This window comes from Podarcis tiliguerta (assembly GCF_965153285.1).
Source record: "Podarcis tiliguerta genome assembly, chromosome: 4".
Taxonomy (NCBI): Eukaryota; Metazoa; Chordata; class Lepidosauria; order Squamata; family Lacertidae; genus Podarcis; species Podarcis tiliguerta.
The window spans coordinates 42,578,118-42,598,246 of NC_139537.1; the positions used below are offsets into that span (position 1 = coordinate 42,578,118).

General features: G+C 41.2%; 1 long non-coding RNA gene across 1 annotated transcript; it reads right to left on the reverse strand.

Moving 5' to 3' along the window:
- Window positions 1-7,624: 7,624 nt before the first annotated feature.
- Window positions 7,625-20,010, reverse strand: LOC310677045. Its single transcript, XR_014510893.1, has 3 exons — window positions 16,939-20,010; window positions 10,120-10,208; window positions 7,625-7,719 (listed from the first exon to the last, which is right to left on the reverse strand). It is a non-coding gene; the product is annotated as an uncharacterized lncRNA (long non-coding RNA).
- Between the last annotated feature and the right edge of the window lie 119 nt (window positions 20,011-20,129).

The following is a 20,129-nucleotide window of genomic DNA, read 5'->3' on the forward strand; positions in this document are numbered from 1 at the left end:
GCTACTTTTCTAGTCATAGAATTCCAAATTAGTTCTAGCTTCATGTTGTTCTTTTTTAAAAAAAAAGATCAAAAGTATCAGCCTAGGTCATAAGCACTTTGATTCATTTAGATTTTCAGTTCAGGGATATGTATATATAACCTTCCTTAAAGAATAATGACCTAGAAAGAGGATTACATTAGCAATGATCTCAGTGCTTCTGTGCTACTGAGAAACAGGAGAGAGATACCACCCCCAAAAAAGAGAAAATAAACCTCAAACTCCCTCCTTCCTCAAAAAACAAACAATCCAAATTGGACTAAATATACTCATCTTGCACCAGGAATCACTGACTATTTAGTATCAGTCAGGAAAGAGATGTGGAAAGTTGAGGATGTTCTGCCTTTGGGTCTCGTTCAGAAGCTCCAACTGGTGCAGAATGCTGCAACCAGATTGTTGATGGAGCTTCTGGGTCAAGAACAGGTGACACCATTGTTAGAACAGCTGCACTGGCTGCCCATCTGTATACAGTGTATATCTTTAAATACACAAATAAATAAAAATGAAATATGCTTATCCTATGCATTACAAGATGAATCATAATAATTACAAACACAACTACAACAATGTTCTGGAGAACAGAGGGGAGGTGTAATGGTGATGTTGTGGGCACAAGTTAATTTGACCTTCACACCTGCCATCTTTTCCCCATACAGGCTGGAAACTTGCAAAATTGTCATTTTCACAGCATTCTCCAGCACATAAAAGATGTATATGCGTTTTCAGAGCACCATGGCATTTTTATAATAGTTCCACTACATGCAAAAATATTGCGGGAGTCTTTGACCTCAGTTTCTATTTTTCTTGGATCGTTCACAGGTCACCCTGGCACTCTATGAAACTGTGAAATCTACCCACCAAAAATAACAACATGGGTGTTGTTTATGTAGTCACTTCTTCAGATTTTGTTTTTTTAAAGATATGTGAATAAAGACCTCCTAGTTTTGCCAAGAGTTGTTGACTCACTTTCAGCTTGCTTCATTTTTTGATTGACCTCTTATGAAATATGTAAACAAATCAGAATTTGATGTGAGTTCCGATATGTGAATTCCAGAATAAATGATGCTGTAATTTGGCTCTGCTGTAATTATCAAACATGGGGGGGAGGAGGAAAAATTGAAACAAAGCTATTCCTTTACTCTTCTTGGGTTCTGCTTGTAAATGAACTAGAAAACAGAGGAAAGATTGTATCACATCGAGACCCTTTCCATTTTTTCCCTTGGCATTATCTTAGAAGACAGTAGCAGCAGAAAAATCCCTGGAATACAGGAGACTGAATTAATCTTTTCCTCTCTCGAAGAACAGAAAGTATTTATGAAATGAAAACATTTACTGAATGCTTTTAAGTAAACCCACACAAACGTCGGAGCATGAAGTTCACATTGCATTTATCTTGGGAGGAAAGAGATTGAAAATGTGTGCATGTGTGAGAGAGATACAATTTCTGTTCTTGAATACTATTCATGATCGCAAAACAATGAATCAAAAATACAATCTGCAGAGCAGTGTGTGGCTCTTATTTCCTTACTTTTCATCTAAAGGGCAAAATTCCTGAGTCATAGGCATACTTGAGGCTTACAGCCCAAATTTGGCTGATTGTTTCAAATGAAAAAATGAAGTCCAGCCTTCCCCACTTCTACAGCTCCTCCTCAGCGGTCGCTCTGCTCTGCCATTTTCTTCCCAAGTATTCCTTTGCCTCTCAAGCCCTACTTGGGCATGGTACTAATAGTCAAGAAGCAGGGCCATACACCACATGATCTGGACATAAAGGACGATCAAGTTTTTTTAAAAAAAATTAGACAAATCCACGAAAGTCAAGGCCACCAATGGCTCCGACAGTAGGCAGTACTGTAACCCCTCATCTTACGCAGGGGTTCGGTTCCTAGGATTCAGTGTATTCATAAAAATCACATATAGTCAAACCCTTGGAGCCACTGCACAGCTGGTGGATGAGGAGGAAATAGACTGCATGCCCAGCACTCTCAGAGCTTGTGTGCTGAGTGGGCCTTGCTACCCACCAAGCAAGGAAGAGAGCTTAAAAGCCCTTTTTGCACTTTGTCTGCCTGGCTTACCTGGTGCAAACAGAACTTTTAAGCTCTCCACCTTGCTTGGTGGGTGGCAAGGCTCACTCAGCATGCCAGCTCTGGAAGGCTAGGGATGCTTGCATGAGGTCTTATGGTAACTTGGAGTGTCTTGAGAGCAAGCCAGAGTGCCCCCCCCCCACCAGTGCCAACTTGCTGAGTAGGCCTTGCCCTCCAAGCAAGGTGTAGAGCTTAAAAGCTCTTCTCATGCTGGGTAACTCCAAGCAGACCTTGGAGCTTTTAAGCTCTACACCTTGCTTGGGACCTTTATCTCACTTTGATCTTGAGTCCTAAACAATGTCATTTTTAACAGTTTTATTTTTTCATGTTTGCCCCAGGAGTTCCAAGGTCACTGCTAGGACAAACTATAATAAAATGTATGCAGCCGAGTAGCTTGCTTTTCATCTCGGAAGAAAGTTTTTCTTAATTTGTAAATGTGTGGCTCCAGTAATAGATGCTGATCATTTGAGAAAAGTGTTCTTTAACTGCTTACAATGCTAAGGCAATTTCAATAACAGCATTGCATTTAATGCTACTATATAGTGGTTTCTACAAACTCATTTTAATTTCCTTATCAACAGTTATCTCAACCATTTTCAGGGGGAAATATTTCTTAGATTACGTATTTAAAGTTTTGAAAATAGCAAAGAATATTTGCAACATAAATAACTTAATGGCCGTAGGTTTTAGAATGAGAGTTTTCTTGCTATTATGGAGTTATTTAAGTATCATAAAACTCTCATTAAATTCCCTGGATTAGCTTCTGCTGTATTATTGTAAAATGTTTTTTTCCCCATCATATACTGGTGTTGAGGTTTAAAAATTAATAGTCAGCATTATGAAGCTCATTACGTGATTGTCCAATTTACCTGCGCTTGCTAAAAGCAATTGTGTCTGTCAGGAGCTGCTGAATTGCAACTGGCAGCCTTCTCAGGGAGGGAACCTTCCAGACTGAATCCTCCCACTGTGGCCATCTAGGCAGGAAGTAGTATAAAGACTTCCTGTTCCAGTTGAGCCTTGCTCGATCAATGAGGTCTTCCTGAGCTCTGGTGTATTGTTGTTTATTCTTTGGTTCCAATTCCTGGTCTGTCCTCTGGTATTGTCTTGTTCTCCAGTTGACTTGACTTGACTCCTAGCTTGTCTCTTTGGTCCAGCCTGTAGTGATGGGGCAAAGCTCCCCCCCCCCCCACACACACACCGGAATCACTCCAGCCTACCTCAATGGGGCTGGTGTGGGTTGGTGGTGATGCTGGGGCTGCTGGATGCATTGGTGGGAGTCCTGGATTGGCTCTGACCTGGTGCCACCCCACCTGACTCACTCCATCCAGGTAAGCTGGCATTCTCCAGAAATGTGCAGGGGGTGAAACACACACAGAGACACAAATGGTTTGAAGGTGACCTGAGGGGAGAGTTCACCTGCCGCTAAATTTGGGGCACTTGAAGCCAAGGGAAAGACGAGAATATGAACAGCTTCACCAGCATGCACACGCCAAGCATTTTACAAGCATTGTCAGAAAAAGTCCCACTCTATCCCACACACACCACTCCCTAAGTATGCTCACAAGCACTGAGGGAACTGAGATCCAAACTGATCTGAAAGAACTTTCTTTGCTGTTCTATCGTTTTTTTAAAAAATGTTTAAAGAAACCCCATGGACTTTTTGCAGTTAGGAAAGTGATGGGGATATATACTGAAAAGTGCAGGATGAACAAATGATTAACAGGAAGCTGTAAAACATGCCACAAGGAAATCAGTGTGTGTGCTCATTGTCGTATAACCACACCACAAACAAATGAAAACAATGCTTAGTAAAGATGGGATATACTCTAACCTCTGTGTAAGCTTTGTGCAAGCAAATCAGGACGAATGCTCAATAAAAAGATGCACTGGAAGAGCCCCACGTTTTCTGGCTTATAGATATGTAATGATGTTGCCCTTTTCCGGTCAGAAGCACCACCAGCTGTTTCTCTGACAGTGCTGCCTCCTAAAGCCATATTCCTCAAGTATATGAGCTAGCAACGATCTAAGACACATTCATTGAAGGCAGTATTTTACATTTTATATGTGCCATCACTCACTCAGAGTGACTGTAGCACCAAGACTAGAAACGCTTTGCTTATGGAAGGATGCATATTGTCTTATGACGGGTATCCATGTCCACTCTCAGCAACCGGCAATGCATATGGCACACTCACAACTATCATTCATGTCTGTAATAGCCATCTTCCTCCTTTTGCTGGGAATAAAACAATAGATTCCCAGCTTTTTGCTTTGAGACTGAAATGAATGATTCCTATTAATGTCATATCAAGTTAACAGATGTAAGCTGTTCTCCATTAAAAGGGCAGAAATCCATAACCATATAAGTAGTTGTACAGATATCTTATATTCATGTTAAAAACAAAACGGCTTATGCATGCCCAGCTATACTGTGTGCTAAATATAAATTATTAGGATTAATCATTTTCAAGCTGCACATTTTATAACTTATTATTATCTGAGTCCCTATTTGGTATAATGCAATTTGTCTGAGTGTATGTACTAATCTCCCCCGCCCCCATCTTAACATGGCCTTGGAATATAAAATTGCCTGCATACACCTGCATATTTTTGCTGTTTTATTATTATGCTATTTCTAAAAATTATTATGTCATTTTCAGTGTGTTATTATTGCTTAGTAACTTCCATGTCTGGGCAGTATTCGTGGAGATAAATATATTTACGGGACAAATATTTAAAGTCCTGTATAATAGATTTGTTGGTACTCTGGACAACTAATAATACAGCAGAGTTCATTTTACAGAGTAGCAGATTTTACTGTTTTTAAAGGTTTCACATTTTCATTAAACAATTTAAACGTTTCTATGAGACCTTTTGCTACAGAAGGCTAATCCAGAGCAGTTGCCTTAGGTCCCAACAGGACAGAGTATCAGAGAGTTGTGATAAGGTTTCAGACAGCTGGGCACTGACAATGCTACTTCTGTTACATGCAATATGTGGAATACAGTTTCTCTTTAATGAATGTATAGCAGTTTCCTGTGATGGTGTTGCCATCTCAAGACTTCTGCATGTGAAGTTGCAGTTAATTACACCAGGGAAAACATATTAGGATGCAAACAGTTTGATTTCAGCAAGCAAAACAGCTTGGGATACATCTGCTGCATTCAACAGAGGAATAGTTCATGTTGAGATATCACACTTTTCTACAATTTGAGGTACACAATTGCAGGACAGAAAAAAACAGAGGCAGAAAGAATTAGCTGGGACCAAAACAGGCCACAACTTAACTGAACATGAGTGAAACAATGTAGCAGTGTTTACCATGTTGTGGCAATTTCTCTGCCTCCATCACATCCTCAAGTAACCTTCCACGGCAGCTTTTTCATATTGTTTGGAGTCTGTTAATATGTACTCAAGGGGAAAGAGTTTTAGACTTAAAAATCCACTGTGAATTGTTTGCAATGCACTTTGAGGACAAAGTTGCTTGTCTTTGTGGCAATCTGGATGCCACATCCATACTTACTGCAGTCCCCAGTGAGATATCTGCTGCAACATCTTGATATCATTTGCAGTTGGCGTGGCCTGATGACATAGCCAAGGTCCTTGTGATAATGTGGCCAGCATCATTTCTCATTGATCCTCTTTGCTTGCCAAGGGAGTATGGCTAAGTGGATCCCGGGTGTGGTCAATGTATTCTGGTGGGTGGGAATGGTCTCGGCCATCCCAAAAGAGGCAGTGAACCAGCTGCTCCTGGACCCATTGGTTTGTGACAGCTGCTGCCTGGTTGCAAATATGCCCTTTTAAAAAAAGGTGATTCAGAGGGTTGTGGCGCATGAATTGCAAGTACCCTTGGGTGAAACAGGTTGTCTTGACGCATTTCAATCTGGATTCAGGCCTGGTTATTGGAAGAAGCTGTGGCGGTGCAACCTTGTTATTCTTCTTTGATCTTTCAGTAGCTGTTGATGGCATTGACCACAGCATCCTTCAGAGCTAACAGAAGGATTGTACTGGAGGCACTGTTTTACAGTGGTTCCAGCTCTATCTCCAGGGTCAGTTCAGAGAATAGTATTGAGTGATTGTCATTTGGCCCCTTAGCAGTTGTGCTGTAGTTGTACCAACTTGTCCTCATGTACGTGGGTGATACCCATCTCTACTTCTCTGTAGCATCTGAATCAGAAGAGGCTGTGCTAGCCCTGAAACAGTGGTGGGCTGAATGAGGGCCAATAAACTGACTCTGGATCATAGCAAAATGGTGGTGCTGTGGGTGGGCTGTTCCTGAGTCTGGATAATTGGTCAATTGGCTGCTTTGGATGGGGTTGTACTCTTCCTGAAAGAGCAGGCTCATGGTCTGGGGGTGCTCCTAGACCCATCTTTGACACTATAGAGGCCCAGGTGACTTCACTGGATAGATGTACCTTCAATCAGCTTTGGCTGTTAATACAGCTATGGGTGTTTCTGGACCAGGATAGGCTGGTCATCCATGCACAGGCAACCTCTGGGATATTTGACTGCAATGTGCTCTATGTGGGGTTAGTCTGAACCTGCAGTTGGTGCAAAAATGTGGTGGCTCAACTTCTCACTGTGGCAGCATATTGCCATCAGGTTGCTCTGCTGTTGGAAAAATTGCCCTAGCTGCCAATTAGCTACTGGGCTAAGTTCAAGGTGTTGGTTTTGATGTATAAAGCTCTATATAGCTTGGGGCCTGAAAGACCATCTCACCCCTTATATACCCAATCGATCACTGAGCTCTGCAGGCCAGGGCCTTCTGAAAATGCAATCTCATCAGAAAGGTTATGCAGGAATTGGGCTTTTAGTGTTATGGCACCTACCCTTTGGAGTTCCCTTCTATTAAATGTTAGACAGGCACTGCCTTTGTCATCTTTCTGACACCTACTAAAGACTTTCTTCTTCCAACAAGCTTTATAAGCTGAGATCTTTCCCAGTCTGCATCAATACTGGGATTATTTTAAATATGTTTTTATTGATTTCTCTCTCTTGTTGTTTGCCAGCCTGGTCTGCTTTAGGAGGAAGGGCAGGATATAAATTAAACAAACAAACAAACTTTATTAAAGGAAAATGGGATAAAATGATCACTACCTAGGTCAGTGTGGAGGGAGGGAATGTTGCCCTTCTTATTAAGATTCTCATAGGATGCACCAAGCAAAGCCTTTCAAGAGACGTCATGCATATCTGTGAATTATGCTTTGGTAGGGCTTGGAAAGAGTTAAGGAGCAAAAGCTCTGTTCCATCAATAAAGTTAACACTCCTGCATTTCCCAATTTCACACACTAAATGAAAATAACTTATATTTTTGCACAATCAGAAATTACAGCATAGAGGCAACATCACATATACCCATTTGTTCCTCAGTGGCAAAAAATTTTAATTGTAGCCTTGAAACGCAGAAATGAAAGTTATAGAAATAGCGAAACCAATCATCTTGTGCAGAAAGCTGAGGGCATTTCTAAAGTTCAAGAAGCTTTTCAAAAAAGGTAAAATGAATGTAATCTTTAGAGGAAATGTCAATTTTATTCTGGGCAACTGCAGTCGAAACATAAGGGTTTTAGCTGGAATGGCAAAGGACTCTGCACAGAGAAAACTAAAAGGAGAAAATAGTAATACAGGAAAAAGGTTAACATCTTGACATTAAATTATGGTTTTACTAAAACTCACAGTATACTTATTTTTTATAATCAGGTACCAGTGACTAGTGTGGCAGGTAATAAAACAATAAAAGGAAAAAAAAGTACATTTATCTGTCAATCTTTTGGTTCACCGGTACTCTGTAGGAAACCTAAATATACAGCCCTTTGAACTATGTTAAATGGCTGTCAGCCTGATACACAAAGTTCACTAAAGCTTGAAGTACTTTTATTTAAGCCAATGGGACTTGCATCACATTAAATCCAGATTCCAGGCCTAGCTAAGTTGTGGGTTGGGCTGCCTACAAAGGTAAAAAAGATGTGGCCCTTGCATTGTTTCAAAATAGATGTTCCCTTTCATATTCAGTGGCATTAAACATGTTCATTCATTTATTTTTTGCTATACTAACTCAGTACAGCCATAGGTGATGCTCAGTTATACATAGTTTGAGTTTTTCTTTCTCACTTAAACAATGAAGGCACAGAGGCAAAAAGGCAGAGTAAAAGATTTCTCAATTCTTTCAGCTTCTTTTCTAAAAATGCTTCCCCTCTTCAGTTGATTGTCGATATTGCAATGCAAAGGGCTCTGCAAAAACAGGTCATCTGACCTCATTGTGACATCAGGTGGTTGACAGATAGATGCTCCCACCCTCTTGTCAAATTTGGTCTGGGGTGTGGGGGCAATTTCTGGCCTGTTGGTCAGATCCAGTTCTTCACACCTGGCTTAACCCTTTAGGACCCGTTATGATCCTCATAAAAATTGCCGCTCCTCAGCTGCTGTTTGGAAAGGAAGCCTCTGTTGGTGCCAGAGAACAGGAAAAGAGAATGGTTCACAGACACACATTCAAAAGTAAATTCAGTCACCAAGGAAACACCTCTTAGTTCTACCCTAAAAATTGCTTTCATATTAATATGGTAACAGAAACAACAATTGTCATGGCATAGCATAGGAATTCCCCCTTATTTCCCAAGCAGTGGATACCACTGCTAATATGTTAGAAATGACTTAGCAGCTGTTCTGTTTGAACTCACCAGGACCCAGTGTACTCGTTAATTTCCTCCATGATGACTTTATTTGGTTATTATCGCGTAGAAGTCATTTTGACAATTGAACGACATGGAAGAAGAAGAAGAAGAAGAAGAAGAAGAAGAAGAGGAGGAGGAGGAGGAGGAGGAGGAGAGAGAGGAGGTGGTGGAGGAGGAAGAGGAAACAGTAAACTATCGAGCAAGACTTCCCAGAAAGATCTTTCCAGTCAAAAGGAGAGATCCCTCATCAACTGGAGCAGCTAGTGAGGCAGGGTGGGGTGGCAGCTCTTACTATGTAATTGTGGCTCACCACTAGAAAAAGTCACATTTCAGCTCCAGCCCTATACACCTTTACCTTGGGGAAGCTGGAAGAAGGAATACGGTAGGATTTACTCAAACACCGCCCTCCAACAAAAAACCCTATACATGACAGGATTGCATTGTTAAGCATGTAAGGAAAACTTGACAATATATGCAGCAACTACTGATATGCAATTACCGACATGTGGGTCCTTTTTTTTTTTTTTTTTTACACGTGGGTCCTTTTGACCTGGAAGAGAGCAGAATGGGGGTGGGACAGAATGGGTTGGAATGGGGCAGGGCACACTTATATGCTTACGCATGCGGGGGCCAGGAACAAAAACCCCATGCAAAATGGTCACTGCCTGCACAATGTCAAGAAGAGGTTTTATTATGTGGTGTGGCTTGATTTGCTTCCAGGCACAATGAAATACCCACTTTTGTCACCACTTCATATTTCAATCAAATAAACATGTATTAATTTTATAGAGTGTTGTTGTATCTCTGAACTTATCCTCGTTTCTCTTCATGTGCACCTGTCCTCCTTAACAGCCAACTGCCTACATGTTATATAGCTTCCCTTTATCTAATCCACCAACAAACTGATCCTGCTTACTAGGCCAATATCCCGCTTTGTTCTTCCAAAAGAGAAGGCAAAGTCCCTGCTTAATAGCACTGCTCATTCCTCTGCCCTCCACCATGTTGTTTTAAGTGGCCCATGGTGGATGGGTGGGTGGGTGTTCACACTGTTTTGGCTGCTGCCCAAACCAATTAATGTGGACTTCTGCTTGATAGCCTCAACTTCAGCAACCAGTTGAAATGAGTACAACTATTCTGTGGTAACTCTTCATCATGTTTAGCTTACTGCTATTATAAAACTATTAAAGAAATAGTGTGTGGTAATTAACATTTAATTATTTACTCCTTTGTAGCAATCATTAGTATTTAGAAGTAGCTAACTATGCAGCACTGAGAAAAACCATGATCATTAATACTCTTCTAATTATTTCTTTGTTCAATAATGTACTCACTTATTACTGCTTCCGTAGATCTCTCATCAAATCATTGTCCTGTAGCTGGCCCCTCCTGCCTAAACTTTTCACCGTATTTAGGTCTGTACCTAAAAAAGAGCCATTTATTACCATAAACAAAGGAGTAAGGAAGCTTTTTCAGGCTGACGGCCACACTTGATAACTTCCTGAGAGTCATATTCCAGAGGAGCCAGAGGCAAAAATGGACAAAGCAAGGGATGCAAATTTACCATTGTACTGTAGACTCATTTGTATGCATATTCTTCCCTATCTTCCAACCATGGAAGCGAGAGGTATTATCAGTCCTTGTATTTGAGGTTCCACACCTTTGCCACAAAGTATATAACGAAATATAGTTGGTTTTTTCTCCCATTGTCACTGGCACTAGGACATGTGGAGTCATAAAAGTAAAGGTAAAGGTACCCCTGCCCGTACGGGCCAGTCATGACTGACTCTAGGGTTGCGCGCTCATCTTACTCAAGAGGCCGGGAGCTGGCACCGTCCGAAGACACTTCCGGGTCATGTGGCCAGCGTGACGAAGCTGCAGCTGGCAAGCCAGCACCAGCGCCGCACATGGAAATGCATAATCACTTATGGGACTCCCCCCTTCCCCCACCCCCACCATATTCCCATTTCACATTGTTGGCCGCACAAATTCCCCTTTCAAATTAAAGCTTAATTTGTTTTACCCTTAATAATAATAAACAACCCAATGTTCTTTCCCCAGGACCCACCCCCTTTCATTCCACAATTTCCATTTTTGATAAAAAAAAGCACCCCAGATAATAACAATAGAAAAGGTAAAAAATAAGAGATATAATGAATAATAAAAAAGAAAGACCAATTCAACAAAAAAGAACAAAGTTGGCAAGCCTTTGGAGTTTTAGTTCTCCCCCCCCTGTCCCCGGTTTAATTTCCCCCTGACCATCAACCCCTAGTGTCTGCCTGGAATTCTTAAGGCCATAAATCACAACTTTTCCCCAACTCCAGCTGGCTTTCCCTTTTTTTTAAAATTAGAAATAAATTTTTTGATAATCAAAATTATTATTATTATTATTATTCTCCAAAGCTTTAACTTCAGTCTTTAAGAAAACTGTAGTAAAACTCCCTCCGTTGTTCTTTCCGGTTTGTAGTCTAATTTCCTTTTGTTCCGCTGCTTAAACGTTGTAATTCGCAAGTTTGGTAAGTCTGCAGGGATGGTTGTTGTTCAGGGGCAAAACCTTACGTTCAGTCCCTTCCTTTCTTCAATAGAAAAGTCTATTGTCTCCTTTAAAAAAAAAAAAAAAAAGAAAACACCCTGCAGACGAGATGTTGTTTCCGTTTTGCAGCTTTCCCAGAAGGTAACCAGTTCTGTAAAATTCCATTGGTGTTTTTCCACTTTCCCAGTCCTTGTAATGTCCCGAAGCTCCTCGAGGGGGATTGTTATAACTTTGTTTCCTCTAGTCCAAAAGTCAAGTTGTTATCCATATTCGCCATTTTGTATCCAGATTTTAACAAATTGTAGCAAATTGAAGCAAATTTAACCAGCCAAGTTCTCATAATAAAATCCACTCCACTTTCCGACTTTGACAGCTATTTTGAAAACTGTCGAACTCTCCGACTCCTTTCACCAGGCTCTCTCTTCAATCGCCCCGGTTCCCAGGGGGGGGGGTTGTGTTTCCCTTCTCCAGTTCCTCCTCCAGCACAGTTCTTGTAGTTCCCCATCGTGGAATTGTAATTTTTATCAGTAATGCAAGCCTTTTTGGGTCTTGGTTTCCCCGTCTTTGTTTTAGACAATTTACAATAGGGAGGGGACTGACTTCCTTTTTGAATCCCCCCCGCTCGTATCCAATTCGAAAAAAAAATTTCTTTTTTCCTCCTTTTGAACCCGATTTCCAGATTTACTCACGGGTTATTGTTGAAAAGTCCGAATTTTCAATGGAAGAAGTCAGCGCTCTCCGCCGGATGGCATGCGGCTGCGCTCAGCAGGGGAAGCAGAGGACTCAAGGCACCACGCTTCTCCCCGGCACCCGATCCGTAGCCTTTAAAAAGGCTCCTTCACGAGTCGGGAGGGCGCTAACGGTGCAAGCCGAGTCTCCATGTCCACGGCCTCCGTGGCCGTGGTTTCTAAGGGTCCCCGCATCGCCGGTGCGGTAGGACCCAGCCCCTGCCGAGCAGACTCCCTCCGGAGCTCGGAGGGAGTCCGCCATTCGGCGATGGCGCCAACCCGGAAGTCGCACTTAGGGGTGCTTTTGAACTGCTAGGTGGGCAGGAGCTGGAACCGAACGACGGGAGCTCACCCCGCCGCGGGGTTTCGAACCGCCGACCTTACGATCAGCAAGTCCTAGGCACTGAGGTTTTACCCACAGCGCCACCCGCGTCCCGATGTGGAGTCATAGTAAGATTCAAATGCCTTGCATGTAGTTCAGCAGCATCTGGAAGGCTGCAAGCTTCCTGTCGCTAGCCTAGTAAACGATCTCCTCACCCAGTTTTCCCATTTAGCTCATGAACTAGATGGTTTTAACCTACACCGAAGTGTTATTCATATTTCATCCGTCTTAAAGCTAACGTTACAACATGAAAGCAGAACACTTAGCAGCATTATAAGCTTGACTCTTCGCAAGCTAATTGCTTTGCGTGTCTCTGGGTAGATCTCGGTGACAAGCAAAGGGCAATCGCTCATGCCATTTGCATTTAGCATGGTGTTAGGAAGATGGTGGCAAAGTAGATTCAAGATCACACAGATGACAGCACATGGGGCCCTGGAAATGAGCCATCATCTGAATGAGGCAAAGCTGAGTGAGGAAGGACCTGCAGCCATATAACTGCATAGGAACACATGAAGCGGCCTTATATCGAGTTCCATCTAGTTCAATACAGCCTAGCAGTGCTATTGACTGGCAATGGTTCTTCAAGATTTCACAGCCCTGCCTGGAGAAAGAAACAGTGGGGACTGGACCTAGGATCTTCTGCATGCAATGTTCAACCATTGAGCTGCAGACCATGCCTAAATGTCACAATCCATCTTTGTACAAAAGTGCATGATTGTTCAGGGTAACCTGGTGGAGGACTACAGGGCACTATTCTGCATGTAACTGACTGAAAGCAAGGGGGGAGAGGATTGTGCTTGCATTTGTTTGTTTTTAAGAATCATTTGTAATGTAGATGTTCCAAGTCTAATGAAAATACTCTTTCATTCTTTCACTACTAGAAAGTATATTGATTTAATAAAAACCACAGACATGTAACTTCAATATCGTCATCTCACTTTACATTTAAAATTACCTGACTATTTATTTTTAACATATGGTAAGCGCATCACACACACACAACACATGGACTGTAAGAAACAAAGGGCTTTGCACACCCCTTTTGTCAGAGTTCTCTGTCTGTCTGTCAGTCTGTCTGTCTCCCTCCCTCCCTCCCTCCCTCCCTCCCTCCCTCCCTCTTTCTCCTGCTGCCCCTAAGTTAATTTCTTTTCAGCATACAATGCCTCATTTCAAAGAAGAATTAACTTGGTCATGAGAAATAGATAATGATGAAAAATGCTAAGACAGAAGTTGAGATGGTCCCTTCAGCTCTCTGAATATAATGAACTATGAATGAGGTGTAAAATTAATTACTATTAATGGTAAGGCATGATGTGAATCTTATCAGTAACTATTCAGCTCAGTTTTAGAGCACCTCAGCCTTTTACGAGAGGTTTTGCAAACAAGACTATTTGAAGTCTTTTTAGAAATGGTTATATGTATGATCCAATGAGTGCTAACTATTCACTGGTCTTTTATTGTGTAAGTATAACATCAATTCAACCTGTTTTTTTTTTAAAAATCCACACTGATATCCTAACCTTATTTGCACTGGCTGGTGGAGAATAATGATTGCACTGGTAGAACCTAAAGATGCATAATGTTGAGGATGCCAACAATGTATTATGGAAGTACTATCATCATGATTATATTGGTTTAACTCTACCAGTGCAGTGTAAAAAAAGAGAAAGGCTGTTGGGCTTATGGTGGGGAAGAACTGCAACTTAGCTGGAATTCTTTGCTCACATCTTGTCTCACTCTCTGATGAAGTTGTAATATTATGCTGGCAGAAAAGTTGATATAACTTAAAATACTCCCGTAGCATTCAATGGGCAGTCGAAAATCATTGCCGTACCACTTCTGCAGAATCCTATCATCCACCCAACAACTGTGAAGGGGAAAAGATTCTGATTAAGCCAACAAACATAAACCCTGCTGGATCAGACCAGAAGTCTATCTATTCCTGCATCCAATTATCCACAGTGACTGTTTCTGCACAATCATGGGTAGAACGATGGAGTCAGATCTGGTTGGCTTCCTGACACTGTGTTGATCTCCAACATGACAGCAGGAACTGTTTTATGAACAGCTCTGAATTAGCTTTTGGACATCACGCAGTCTGAAGGGAGGCACTTCTGCATCATTATGTTTTCTCCATGGGGACAGGACTCTCTGACTTATGTGTGGGTGGAATATGAAAGAGTTGCATCCATTGTCCACACACTTTTGTCTCTAGCCCTGCCTACCACTGGCATGCGGTTCATGCAACTTCCTAAAACGGGATGTGTGGCCCTTTGGATGAAAAGTCCCCATCTGCCCCCTGCCATACCAATTTACTAGGGAGTAAGCTCCACTGAACTGGTTGAGACTTACTTCTTAATAGATATGTATAGGATTGTGCTGTTAGTTGCTGTAGGGTTTGGGTTATGAAGGATGGCCGTAGCTTGGCTAAATGTTTATACTAGTTTCAAAACAGTTCATTGGTTTCAATATTTCCACTTTCAACCTCAGTAAGCTATCATTCTAACCTAAAAGTTTGTGTTTCTGTGTGTTTATTTAAAGAAATGTGGTACATGGCTATATAAGCTAACCTATAACTGCAGGCTTCCTAATTATGTGATACTGAGCAGGACTGGACCTGTAAGGGTGTTGTCTCAAAATACTTTATTTTTCACAGAATTTTTGTCTTCATAAGCCTGTAACCTACTTGAGGTCTGATCACAGACCCTAAACATTAATACTGGTAATTTTGCCTGGTGAAACTGAATTTAGATCTAATTATAGATCAGGAAGCAGAGTCAGAATATTTATTTCCAGCTATTACTTTCTAATACTAAATTTACCTGCTTGCTAATGAGCTGATTTAGCAGTAATATGCAAATATTTCATTGCATGAATGTGGATGGGGACACATGAGACTGGGACATATTTTATGTACACAAACAAGCACTGTGTGGAATATGTATTTGGAAGCCTGTGTAATCTTGAACTTCGGGACCTACAGTAATGTTTCAAATAGGATTTTCCATATCATGGGTGTTGGCAGAGATCTCCAATGTCCAGTGTCATTCTGCTACTTTGTCAGATTTTAGAAACTTCTAGGGCAAATTAATTCCTGTACACAAAATACAGAGACTTTACTTCCAAACAAAAGCCTGTCCCATTTGTTTCTAAAATTAGGTGTTACAATTTGCTTAGCAACCACGGAATGCCATGCATCGTATACCACCTGTGGTCTTAGAGCTCTATACTGTTCAGTAGCCATTGGCCCTGCTAGCTGGGCATGATGAAAGTTAGGATTCCAGCTACTACGCTGAGAACACCACACTGAAAGCACATGACTTCCCACAAAGAATTCTGAAAACTATGTCTGGGAATTGTAGCTCTGTGAGGGGTAAAATGCAGTTCTGTGGATTCTTAGGAGCAGTAATGTGCTTTAAGCATGCAACATGGACAGATCCTAAGTCTGGAAGGCCCACCCCACTGTGTAATATTTTGTGACGTTGATATAAGATTTGGTATTTCAGTCCTGATAACTTCTTAAGTCATCAACATCCACTCCTTTGTCCTGTCCCTTAGGTATGAATATATATGTTTGTCAGTCTAATCTGAATGTTGGAACACCTCATTAAGCAATTTCTTGATTAGGGTACTTAAGCAGTATGCCCATCTTACGTTAGTATCTGCATTGGTCTCTGCGTGTAATGATTTAATCAGGGTGCTTTTTCTAAACAATAACCCTAACAATTAATACTGGTATCCTAAAATTCTGATAGCTGTTAGCTGATGTTAAGACCTATAACATTCACCACAATGGTTATCCATGTTAACTTTCTTGTTTGTGATTACACCATTTTCATTATGTTTAAGAGTCTTTCTACAGACACATAGCATATGGTATAGGCAGAGGAGATGAGCCTTTGATGTAGAGAACATTTTTTAAAAAAACCTGTTAAATTGCAATTACACTGTTGTGTTGGTAGCAGGCGATTGGGCCCCACAGATAAGCGTATTCAACTGCATGCAGTATTAACACTACTTGGTAAAATGAATTGGTAGAAAGGACACTGCAGTGGTCCCCCACCCCCCATGATGTCATATTGCATAAGACATTTGAAATAAACTTTTCACATTATCTAGAGCATGGCAGACACAACACAGAATCACTTAGGCAAATCCTGGAGAGGTTTTTATTCACTGGGAGAACATTCTGCCCATATCCACCATCAGATTTGAAACTGCAGATGGTAAATCACATATTGCAATGAGCTTTGGCAAAGCTTTAGGAATTTCTTGCTGGCATCATCCATGCATCTCTCAGGAATGATAATTAAAAATTAAAAGTATCTGTCCAGAAATACCATAATGCTAGCATGTAACATAGACCGGTGCACTTGGAGAAATTCAGTGTGAAAAATCAGGCTACTGTGACTAAAAAAGAAAGCAAGCTAGTATACAAAACTAACAGTTGGAAGCTACATTTCCCTTGTATCCCTAGGCAACTATAAATTGTGGCAGAAAGTAATTTTACCTCTCTTCCTCATGTTGCCATCCATGGAGTCGGGAAAAGTAAATTTGGATTAACCACTTTTTTGCTGTATCACAATCAAGTTCTTCTTCTTCTTCTTCTTCTTCCTCTTCTTCTAGAAATTCAAAGCTTTGCTGAGCGTTTTGAATATTAACCCACCCCCTTTCACAAGTGTAGTAGTAAATATGGCTCCTGGAGAACACCCAGGAGACACATTGGGTCACCCTTTCCATTGGTGGAAAAAGAGCTTTAAACCTCAGAAAGGGGTGCCCTGTGCCACACCAAAATTTGGCAACCCCGCCTCTCACACTCCATTTTAAATTATAGTTGTGGTGCCTCTGAGGCTCTGCGCCAAGATTCCTCTTTCCTGAAAATTTCTGTGGCCCTTGTCCTATCAGTGTTGGAGCACCAATGTTGGTGGGGCTGAAAAGGGGGGATTCCATGGGTGGGTTGGAAGTATGCCCAGGTAGACCAGAGGAAGGACTGGTTGTGAATAATTCAATGCCTTCCCAATCCCTTGACTTGCCCCCAAATCAGGGGTTAACTTATCCCAAGACCTGGAAATGGTGTAGCTTGGTCCTTTTTATTTCCAACAGGATAGAAATAGTTAAGGAAACAAACCTGGGGAAAGAGAGATTAGCGCAAGAATGCCCCTCCATTCTCACATGCAAGATCCTGGCACGACACTGGGTGAAGTTAACCTCCTCTCTTGATGTCCGTGTTCTTTGTAGATGGAAGGCAAAGAAAGGCCTCCTTGGACTGCAGTGGCAGTGAGAATTATACTGTGCTGAGAGAGCTGGACAGGGGAATGTCTTCTGGGAATCTCCCTCCACATGAGCAGCTGCCCATGGAGCAATGGCTTCTGCTCACAGTAGTTTTAGAACTTGGACCCAGGTTTTTCAAACTTGATCATGATTAGAAATTCATTATATTTACAACTACAAAAGATATAAACCCAACTCCAAAAAGCAGAGTTACGTTGGTTAATTTGTTTACTATATTTACTAGGGAATAAGGAGTAGTCAAATCGGAGTCACTGCTGTTTTTGTTATTTTTAAAAGTTGATAGAATGCTATAGCCACCAGGTCCCCTTGCAAGTGGTGAGTTGCATGGAAAAATTTACCTGCAGAGCACAATGATATAATTGAGGGGGATTGTGTGGGTCTTACAGATTACCTTTTTTCTCTCTCAATGTTTATATATTTGTATTTCCTTTTCTCTCTCTCAATGCTTACATATTTGCTTGTTATTGCTCTTTCTTTCTTTCTTTCTTAAGACAACTTAGGGGACAGGAGTTCAAAATGTTGCACTTGTACTAAATATGCAATGAATAATTTAATGCACTTTGTCTCCAGTAGCAGCAAGAATAACACGAGGCTGCTCTTTTGAAGCACCTGCTAGCTGGCGGGTGGTTTCTGTGACCCTGACTTCCCCTCTGAGTACATTTGCTTGCAAATGATACTTGGCAAAAGGGAAAGCTGTAGAATCAAACCACCATGGAGTTAGCTCACTCTCCTCAAGGTGGAATTTAACTATGGAATATGCCATTCCATAGCTGGTGGAATGGGAAAGTCATGCTTGTGCATAAAGTTCCTTCTTTTAAGGCTAGCAGTGTTCAAATCCCCACTTCTGTTTTTTCAGTACATGGATTCTAGTCAAGTGCCCTTCAGTATGAAGGTGTTCCATAGAGAGCCATGCCACCACTAGATCAGCATGCTGAGCACATGCAAAGGAAGGACTTCCATATTATTAATAGTTGAACGGCAGGATTTTGAGCAGATGACTTACACTTTGGCATCAGTTTAAAACTGTTTCTAAAATTAGCAACCTCACATCTTCTTGTTAAAGTGTAATTCATCGCCTCTGAGACAGCAGCTGAAGAGATGTCGTATAATTCCCCCCCCCCCCGTATCATTTCATGTGTTGGCAGACCATCATGTCCAATGACTAGGCGCAATTTTAACTTTCTGAAGTGATCCAGAAAATAGAAGCAAGATAGTGTGCTTGGATAGGTGGTCAATGAAGGAAATACAATGAGCTATAATATATTTCAGAGGTATCATTTACAATCATGTCTATTGTATTCAACAGATAAAAGTATCTCTCCTCCCAATGTTGCACAATCCCAAGAGAGACCTGACTCACTGCTGGTGGTACTGTAGCCTCTGATTTAGATGCCATGAGATTTAAGGGAAAAGGTAGACCACCTAAAGTGTGTTCCTCATCAGCCTGGAAAGCAATGAGAAATGGGGTGCCACGGAATACTGTCCTGATGCTGTTGCTTGTAAACATATTTATAAATGACTTGGATGGTCATGTATCAGGGATGCTGTAATAGCAGGTGATCTTTGGGGTCTCTTCCAGCTCTCTGATTCTGTGATCCATGGCCTCTCATGTGATATCAGGACATTTCATCATACCTATGAGTTTTTACAAAGGGGTCATGGTATATAACAAAAATAATCATATTTGTCAGGTGCATTGTGTGAGAATGTCAAGTTTCCCTACCTATCAAGATTTGTCACTGCATTCTCTTGTGATGTACCAATAGTAAAATTTGATGATATATGGATTTTTCAGGACACTGCCATAATTTGCATAATTTGCAATTTACCAGATTGTCCTACCTTAATGACAATGTCCTCTGGCTAAGAGATTAATAATAGCTAAACCTGACATTGCATTGTGGCGGTTCCCTCACTGCAAGAAGTGAAGTTATGAGGAACAAGGCAGAGGACCTTCTCGGTAGTGGCCATCAGATGTCAAAGAGATAAACACCTATACAGCTTTTAGAAGACGTCTGAAGGCAGCTCTGTATGGGGAAGTTTTTAATGGTTGGTGTTTTATTATGCTTTTATATTTGTTGGAAGCCACCCAAAGTGTCTGGGGAAACCCTGTCAGATGGGTGGAGTACAAATAATAAAATTATTATTATTAATTTTGGAATTAGCTTGGGTGCAGTATAGCAGCTAAGAGTGTGAGCAATGAGACATAAGCCCTATGAAGTGCAATGAAAACACATGAAAGGCCACGCTAAGTACAAGAGTATCTGCTTTGCACGTAGAAGATCCCAGGTTCTTTCTTAAAAAAAAAAAAAATTAATTGAATTTTCAAATTACAACAACAAATCTTCCACAAATCTTAATTGAACAATTTATATATCCATTTCTCCCCTCCCCCCTCTTTGGTTTCCT